The sequence below is a fragment of the Octodon degus genome, unplaced genomic scaffold, assembly GCF_000260255.1.
Source record: "Octodon degus isolate 3935 unplaced genomic scaffold, OctDeg1.0 scaffold00186, whole genome shotgun sequence".
NCBI lineage: Eukaryota > Metazoa > Chordata > Mammalia > Rodentia > Octodontidae > Octodon > Octodon degus.
In genome coordinates, this window is record NW_004524762.1 from 2,489,337 (window position 1) to 2,498,467 (window position 9,131).

Here is a 9,131-nt window from a genome sequence, read left to right on the forward strand (position 1 = left end):
GCTGCCTTACAAATTTTTTTTAAAACAAAAATTACACCAAGTGTTTTAAGTGTAGAAAAATGGGTCATATGAGAAAAGATTGCAGAAAAAGACAAGATAAAAAGGAAAAAAAGACATAAGAATAACAAGTTTGCTTTAGGACTTTGTCTGAGATGTGCAAAAGGTAACCACTGGGCTATGGAATTCTGCTCCAAATTTGATAAGAATGGCCAACCCTTACAATCTCAGAGAAACTGGACAATGGGCCTACCATCCAGGGGCCCAGAGACAAACAATAGGGAATACCAGCAGTTTCCATTGGCCAGCTCAAATTCTAATCAAATTCAGGGTAGCTGATCTTTTCCATGCAACTCCCAGAATCAGAAGCATAGCTTTAGATCTGATGGCTGTGGAAAATCAGCTTTTGCTCCAATCTTGGGGAGTTACAAAATTTAAACTGGAGATTTCAACCCTATTCAAAAAATACCATAGGTCTGATTGTAGAAAGGTATAATGTTACTACCCAAGGTGTATTTGTACATTTCATAATTGATAGTGATTATGAAGGAGAAATATTACTTATGATATCTATTACTGAACCTTTTCAAATTAAAACTTAGCTGCTTATTGAAATGGTCTGCAGGTTTTGTTCGGTTTAATCAATGCTGTTTATACAGAAAATTAAAGTTATAAATCTATCCAACCAAGCCATTGTTTGAACCACACCAGAGTCTTTTATTTTTTTCTTTGCAGTACTGGGGATTGAACTCAGGACCCTGAGCTTGCCAGGCAAGTGCTTATTTTACTGAGCCATTTCCCTGGACCAACACCAGATTCTTATATTGCACAAATGGTCATTTTTTTGAACAAAAATTTAAAATTATTGAAAAGAAATATTGGATTAGAAAACATAAATTAAAGGAAAAACGTTTTAATGGCTTTTCAAATGCAAATATGGGTAATCTCCAGGTAGGGCAGCTACAAAGATAAAAGGCCATTGCCCCAGCATATTTTAAGAGATTACTTAAAATTCTTTTAATTCATAGTTAAGTGTGATTGCTTTTTTTACTGTCCTAAATTAAAAAGGGCATTAAAAATAGGGCTTTGCTATTTTATAAAAAACAAAGGTTTGGAATAATGTCTAATCATGGGGATTGAAACAGCTGCTTGACTTTCACATCCCATTTAAATAACAAAAGGCCTAGTAGTGGCCTCCAAAGGGGTACAAGCTATGAGAACTTCTTCATATTTGGGTCAACTGCTGCCACAAAGATATATTGTGTCTCAAACTATTCAGATCAACCATGCATGATTTTCAGACTTTAGTCAATAATTGGCTTTATCTAGATTTCAGACTAAATTCTCTGGTGTTATTGACTGTCATTGTCCTTCAGATAAGTTAAATTAATTAATTTTTTTATGAATAGGTCATAGTAGGTTAAGTGAAAAAATACATGGCTTCATCTTCCAAAATATAAAGTACAAGTTTCTTACCATATGAGCAAACTTGTATTAAAGCAAAAGGGGAGTCAGTCCTGCCAACTTCACTTGTCAATATATATTATTAAATTTTTAAACTCTTACAGTAACAGAAATCAAACCAGGTAAGAGAAAAAAGGCTAAAAAGGGTCCTTTGGAGAGATCTCCATACCAGACAGTGGAAGGCACTCAGTCCACTATTAACCCAAGGCAAAAGGTATGCTTGTGTTTTTCCAGAGAATGCCAAATGGCCTATTTGGGTACCAGGGCATACTGTCAGGCTGTACCACAGAACCAGATCTGAAGAAGAAGTTAACAGCCATGAGGCTAGATCCAGGCTGGGGCCTGTTCAAGGAACTGACCAAATGGAAATCTAAGGTCTAGATAGGTGACAAAGACATAAAAATACAACATATGCATATTAATTATAGATAAAATATTTTTTGGTAGTACCAGGGATTGAACTTAAGGCCCTGCACTTGCCAGGCAAACCCTTATTCTCCTAAGCTATCTCCTGGGCCCTGAGATAAAAGATTTTATTCCTTCCAAATTTTTCTAATAAAAGATCTCTAATAATTAATATATAGCTAAATCTGACTAGTCTACTTATTACATTTCTAAAACTTGTAATAGAATTACTATAATTCAATTTAGCCAAATTTTTTAGTACACTCTTAATTTGCTAAGGATGCTTATGTGTCTCTGTATTTATGTGTTTGTGTGTCTTTCAATGAACAGCTGTTTCTCTTTTTTTCTTTTTTGATGATTTGTTCTAAATATAATTTGAGATGTAGACTTAAAAGCATGCTTTTTCCTAAATCATCAGCTAGTCAAAGTGATATTAAAATTGATTTATACACAGTATATCATAAAGTTTAAGCTAATTAAACAAAAATTCCCTACAGTAGGAAAAGATTATTAGAGAAGAGTCCAATTGATGAATAAGAGGTGTGGCCAACCTTTGTATTCATTAATGAGGAGCTCCCAATAATCTCAAAAGTCTCTTAGGAGACATCCTCAATAAATAGGTTTAAAAAAGTTTTTCAACAAGTTACAACAAGGATTTCTCTTTAAAGGTGGTTTTGGTACATAACTAAATTAAAAAACAAAGGTTTTCTCATGTATATGTCAATTCACTGTTGTTAATCTCATGGAATATTAAGTATATTTATGATTCCGGATGTACAAGTCTTTCAAAATGTGAAACAAAGATTGCTTATTGGATAAGACTTTTTTTCTAACTCAGACTTCTGTGTTTTACAAAAAAAACTTATGATGTATATCTAATTTAAGGAGGACTAGATTAAAAAATATTTATGTATTAAATAGAGATGACTGGTTAAAAGTATTACATCAAAATGAAAATCTAAGTATATTACAAAATGTCATTAGGATTGTCATACTACAATGTTGTATATGGTTTTGTTTCCTAAATTTCTGTGTAAAAATATGCAACTTTTGTCTATTAACATTCTATAGGGACTTAAATATTAGAATATCTACAGACAATTATAAAAAAAGCTAATAGAAGCTTAAGGAAATGCTTATTAAATGAAAAGGGGAAATAGTACAGGAATACACATGTGTACACTGAAATTAATTGTTTAGAAAACTCTTTATATTTAAAAAATTTTAAAAACAACTGCCAGACAGATCTTTTGCTTCAAACTGTCAATGGACAAAAGAAATAATGAAGAAGCGATTTGAGTGCCAACTTGACAAATCCTAGAAAATGAACAAAAACAAATGTTTTGAAGTTTTTTTTTTTTTTTTTTTTTTTTTTTCTGGCTCAGGCTGCCTTATGCACCAGGGTGTGGTAAGGCCTGTGGAGCTGAGGATCAAACTGCAGTATCCTGTGCCTGACTGCATTTGCATGAGCAGACACTTAAAAAACTGAGCTAAGTGGTAGGCTTGCTATTTTGAGAGAAAATTAGTACCAACTTGTTTCTTGATATGGTGACTTTGTTGCGGTAAGTGTTAAAGACAATTTTAGTCATTGGACTTACACTCCAAATGTATTACTCAACAGAGGAGTTCACTGGCAGGATGCTGCTACACCCATAGAAGTGAACGAAAGTTTCTGGTTACCTGGCCTCTATGATGCCCATGGACCAGCAGCGCCAGCAAAAGAAGGAACCAGAATTCCATTGCACACAATTGGAATAGAAGGCTGGCCTATTTCTATTGGCAATGGAACTCATTGCTTAAAAGCAAGCACACGAGTCTGATTATTATAGTAAATAATAATACTGGGGTCAAGGGAAGAAAAAAGAGACTTTATTCTTCAGGGAAAAAATTCTATTATTTTATTTTTATTTTTATTTTTATTTATTTTTTAAAAGACACATAAAAAGGCTTTATTTGCATAGGAGAAGGAATTTAATCAAACAGGCCAAATCCCATGTCATCATTGAACTCCTTCAACTCTTCCTTCTTCTCTTCTTTCTTCTCCTCTGCTGCAGCTATGCAGATCCAGCAGCAGGAACTGCAGAACCAGGAGCAGCAGAGACAGCCACAGCACCCCCAGGTGGCACACTGACAAGCTTGCCAATCCCCTGGGCGATTACATCTTCACTGTTTTTCCCATTTAACTCACTGATGACCTGATTAAGCCGATGTCTTGATGCCCATGCTGTCCAGGATCTTATTGATATCCTTAGCACTGGGGGAGGCATTGCTTTCGAGGACGGCCAGCAAGGAAGAGGCCATGTAGTGCATGTCAGCGGTGGTGGTAGACAAGCCTCATGCGTGCGAACTTGGCAGCATCAGGCAGCAAAAGGCTATTTTTTATTTATTTTTTATTGTATTTTTTAAAAATAATTTTATTGAGAAACAAATAGCAGTGAGACATATTCAAAACCGATTAGTAGGACAGTTTCAATAATTAATACATTGCATCTTGTTGTCTTCTTAAAAATTTTAAAGATATAACTGCAGATGGAATGTTTCCACTGCCAGATCTGCCACTTTGGCAGGATACCACTAGTTCTCATCTCAGTGATTGAGTACATTGATTAGTTTGTAGGGTAGAAGCAGCCTGGGTGTTGGTTAATATTTCCTATGGAAGTGTCATAGATTGGAGCCCTTATGGCTTTGCCTGGACAGTGGAAGGGAAGGAGTTAAGATGGAAATGGAATGGCAGTGATGACTTTTATACTAGCACTGAAAATGCCAGTGACACAATAATGTTGAATGGCGGAGTATGCCTAGTGTCCCTCATGTTTCTTGGGGACCAATTCAACATCATCTTTGGAAATTAGTTACCTCATTAAATCATATGTCAGCATGGAAAAGTTATATATGGAGGAATCAATCCTCCCACAAAGTACATCTGAAACTTAAAAGGAACACAACATATTTTGCTCAGGCATGTGTTCACCTCCCTTACTTGTTGATTGGAGGACCTAGTTATTGGAACCCTTCTAACTATACCATCACACGTCACAATTGTTCTTTATATACATATCTAAATTCTTCTATTAGCTTTAATTTTTCTAGGGATAGTATCTATATTCTCGGGGTAAGAATTGGAATTTGGCTTCCTGTACAAGCCAGTGGCAAGACTCCCCTTCCATGATGCTGTTCCAACATTTGCTGGAGGTGTTAAAGAAGAGAACAAAAAGAATGATTAAACTTGTGATAGCCATAATTTTAGGAATAATAGTCATCACAGCTACAGTTGCTACAGTAAGAGAGAGTAACATTGAGCCCAGGTGTACTTACTGTTCATCTTGTGCAGCAGTGGCACAAGGACTCAGAACAATTACGGACTTCTCAAGGACACAAGGATTCAGAGTTAAATGCTAAGATAAATGATTTAAAGCAAGCTGTTGTTATGCTAGGAGATGAAATTGTTAATATGCAACATAACTTCATATAAAATATGATTAGAATACATCTTCATACTGTATAACTTCAACTGTATGGAATCAAACTCATTTCCTATGGGAAAATGTAAAACTGCATTTAATGTATTATGGTAATATTACCGCTGAGGTCCTGTCTCCTCAGTAACATACTGATAATACTTTTGTAAAACAATTGTCTAATTGTCTGGTACTGATCTGTAACAAAGCATCTCTAATAACACTGAAAGCCTTAATACTTTTTATGTTATTTCATCGTTTAGTGGAAGAGCAGTAGTGATTTGTCTATGTTGACTCTGAACTGTTTGTATATCCTGCTTAGCCTGGAAACAAGGATGAGTCCAGGTAAAAGCCCTGAATCAAAAACCTGCAGATCTTGCACTAATGCTTCAAAAAAGAATTTTATTCAGCATAAAAACAAAAGCAGGGAATTATACAAATATAGATATGAGACAAAAGCCTAGTGTCCCAAGGAAGACAGGAGCATACACAGAGCCCAAGGAGAACTTTTGTCACTCATTTATAAATCCTGGCAAGCTTGGATTCAAGGCTGCAGATAGCAGCTTCTCCAGATGGAGCCCTGTATGTTCTTTGATCCCTTACAGTGTTAGGCAAATGGCAAAAGTCAACAGAGAGAGTAGTTTGTGTGCACCAAAGTAATCATGCACAGTCCTTAGTCTGCCTTAAACCCTCAGTAAATGTGAGATGCTTCTGAGGCCCTGGGTTCACTTTGAGAGAGATTAATCTCAGTGAGACCTCTTAAGCTATATTCATCGGGTCTTCTGTCAATTCTTTCAGCACCGACTCATAACATACAACAATGATGAGTGAGAACAGTACACCATCAAGTCTCTTTACTCTCTACTTATTTAATTGTTTGACAGAATTCCACCCTACACATCTACCTCTGCAGTTATATATGGCTGAACAAAACCAATAAGGTGCTGAAATTTCATCCCTTTAAATGAGGGAAGCCCTCAACAATGCCGTTAATGATGCTGAGTTATCATAGTATGCTACAGGAGTCTTCGGTTCTCAGTCAGTTACTCTTTACTCTCAACTTGACAGGATTGAAGAATTCCTGGAGAAGTGATTTTTATCTTAGCAGTGGTACTAGATTGATCCCGATGTTCATAGCTCACTGTTTGCTAAAGAGCTGGGCCTGTTAGACACACTATGTACCTGAAGCCTTGCCTTCCTCTGGCCTATATGCCCCCCCAGCTGTTCTTTCCCTGTGATCTTATTGTCAGCAACCATGAAGTGAGCAGCAACGTTCTACCATAGTTTTCTGGCTCAATCTATCTGTTTTGTTGTCAGCTAACCACATACAGAATCCTCAGATTCAAATTAAGCCCCATCACTTTTAAATTGTTGGGGTCAGTATTTTTTTTCATTTTCTTCTCATCAGGTTTTCTTATGACCACAATCAACAATTTTTCTTCAATTCATCAACTTCCAAAATTTTCTTAAGAGGAATGACTGCTATATTGGCATAGTCACGGTCAATCTTTGTCCCATTCACGATTTCCCTAAAAGCCAAGTTTTCTCGGGAAGCGCTCTTTGGGAGAGAATTTCCTTTGGGCCCATATGCTACACGCTCCTTGATTTCATTTTAGTTCACAAGCCAGCAATTCTCAGCTGCACTTGCTGAGTGTACACTTCTCTTCTACTTGGGTGTTTCTAGTCTCAGCTTTCAGGCTCTTTATCTGAACTGATTTTCTGTTGACTGCAATAAACTCTTAGGCTATCACTTCCACCCACACACAGATAAAGTTTGGACTTCTTCAACTCCAAATGGGTGTATAAAAGGGCTTACTTGATGTCACTTAGTTGTCTAGAGAGTTCTCAAAGTGAAGTACTACCATTCGTGTACTGTTTCATTTTACCAAATAAAAAATTTAAAATTCTCTTTGTGACTGCAAAGAGAACCTTGATATCAAAACCTCCTTTCCTTGTCCTCTTGGTAGCAACTCTAATTTATTGGAAGAATTCAATCGCATCTTATTTCTTTTGTTATCCTCTGGCATAGTAATTGTTTTTTTTTTTTTGTTTCTTTCTGATTTTTATCATAACTCCTTAGAAGGTACTCTGAACATATGTAGTAGAGAAAGATAACTGGAGAAGGAAAAGGAAGGCATATCACTTATGTGAGCAATATTCGTGAAAGGCTTCTCTAGTCCTTCAAACTTTTTGAAAGAGTTATCTTCTACTTCCTTACAATGATTATAAAATATTATTGTACCTTCTGTACTAGGTAGGCTTTTAGTTATGTCTTGTTTAATATCTTGTTATGAACACTTCCACCTTCTAATCTACCCAGACTCCTTGTCCAAATGTATACCATATAAGACTAAATAAATGCAAAATTTTCTGAAGTATACATTATTAAAACTCTCATGTATAAATAGTTGTGAAAGTAAGATGTTATTTATGCTTAATCATCCTATGTTTTCTTGAAAATAAAAACCAGTGAGTTCATTACTTAATATAAAATAATGCATTGAAAAATAACAATTTGGTATGCAGATACAATCAATAAGGAATGAAAAGGGTGTAACTACCACATATCCTGTGGAAATTCAGAAGATTGTCAATAGCTACTTTGAGAACCTTTACTCTCACACAATAGAAGACACAGAAGAAATATATAGGTTACTAGAAAAGGTACAAATTCCCAAAACTGAATCAAGAAGATATAACAACTCTCAATAACCCAATAACAGCCAATGAAATACGAAATGTAATAAAAAGCCTACTGACAAAGAAAAGTCCAGGTCCTGATTGATTCACAGCTGAATTCTACAAGAAATTTACAGAAGATATAATCCCAATACTCCTCAAACTCTTCAATATAATTAGACAGGAAGCAGTCCTTCCAACATCATTCCTGGAGGCAAGTATTATACTGATATCAAAACCAGGAAAAGATTCAACATAAAAGAGAACTACAGGCCAGTCTCCCTCATGAACATAGTTGCAAAAATCCTCAATAAAATCCTAGCAAATATAAGACAGCAAATTATCAAGATTATACACCATGACCAGGTAGAATTCAACCCAAGGATGCAAGGGTGGTTGAATATATGCAAATCTATAAATGTAATACACTATATCAATAGAGTCAAATCAAAAAACCACATCATCTTCTCAATCGATGTAGTAAAGGTTTTTACCAAAGTCTTACACTCATTCATGTTCAAAGTCATACATAAAATTGGAATAGATGGCCTCTACTCCAATCAGAAAGAAGTCATGTATGACAACCCAAAGGCTAACATAATTCTAAATGGGGAAAGACTGAAATCTTTTACTCTCAGATCTGGTACAACACGAGGATGTCCTTTATCACCACTCCTATTCAATATAGTTCTGGAATCATTAGCTAAAGCCATTACACTGGAGAGTAATAAACAAATTAGAACAGGTAAATAAGTTAAATTATCATTATTTGCAGATTACATGATACTTTACTTGGAAGACCCAAAAAACACCCAGAAGGAGGTACTAGAGTTAATACACAAATTCAGTAACATTGCAGGACACAAAGTGAATACCCAAAAGTCAATAGCATTTCTCTACACAGATAACAAACACATGGAGAGGGAAATTAGAGAAACAATACCTGTTACACTAACACCTCAGAAAAGGAAATACCTTGGAATTCATGTAACTAAAGGAGTCAAAGTTATTTTCAAAGAAAATTACAGTACATTGAAAGAAGTGACCATAGAGGATTTTAGAAAATGGAAAGATATTCTCTGCTCCTGGATAGGAAGAACCAACTTCGTGAAGTTGAATCCTCTATGG

The 9,131-nt window shown here is 35.5% G+C and overlaps 1 pseudogene; it reads right to left on the bottom strand.

The window, feature by feature from the left end:
* Window positions 1-3,837: 3,837 nt before the first annotated feature.
* Window positions 3,838-4,176, bottom strand: LOC101590426 (annotated as a pseudogene).
* Window positions 4,177-9,131: the final 4,955 nt, after the last annotated feature.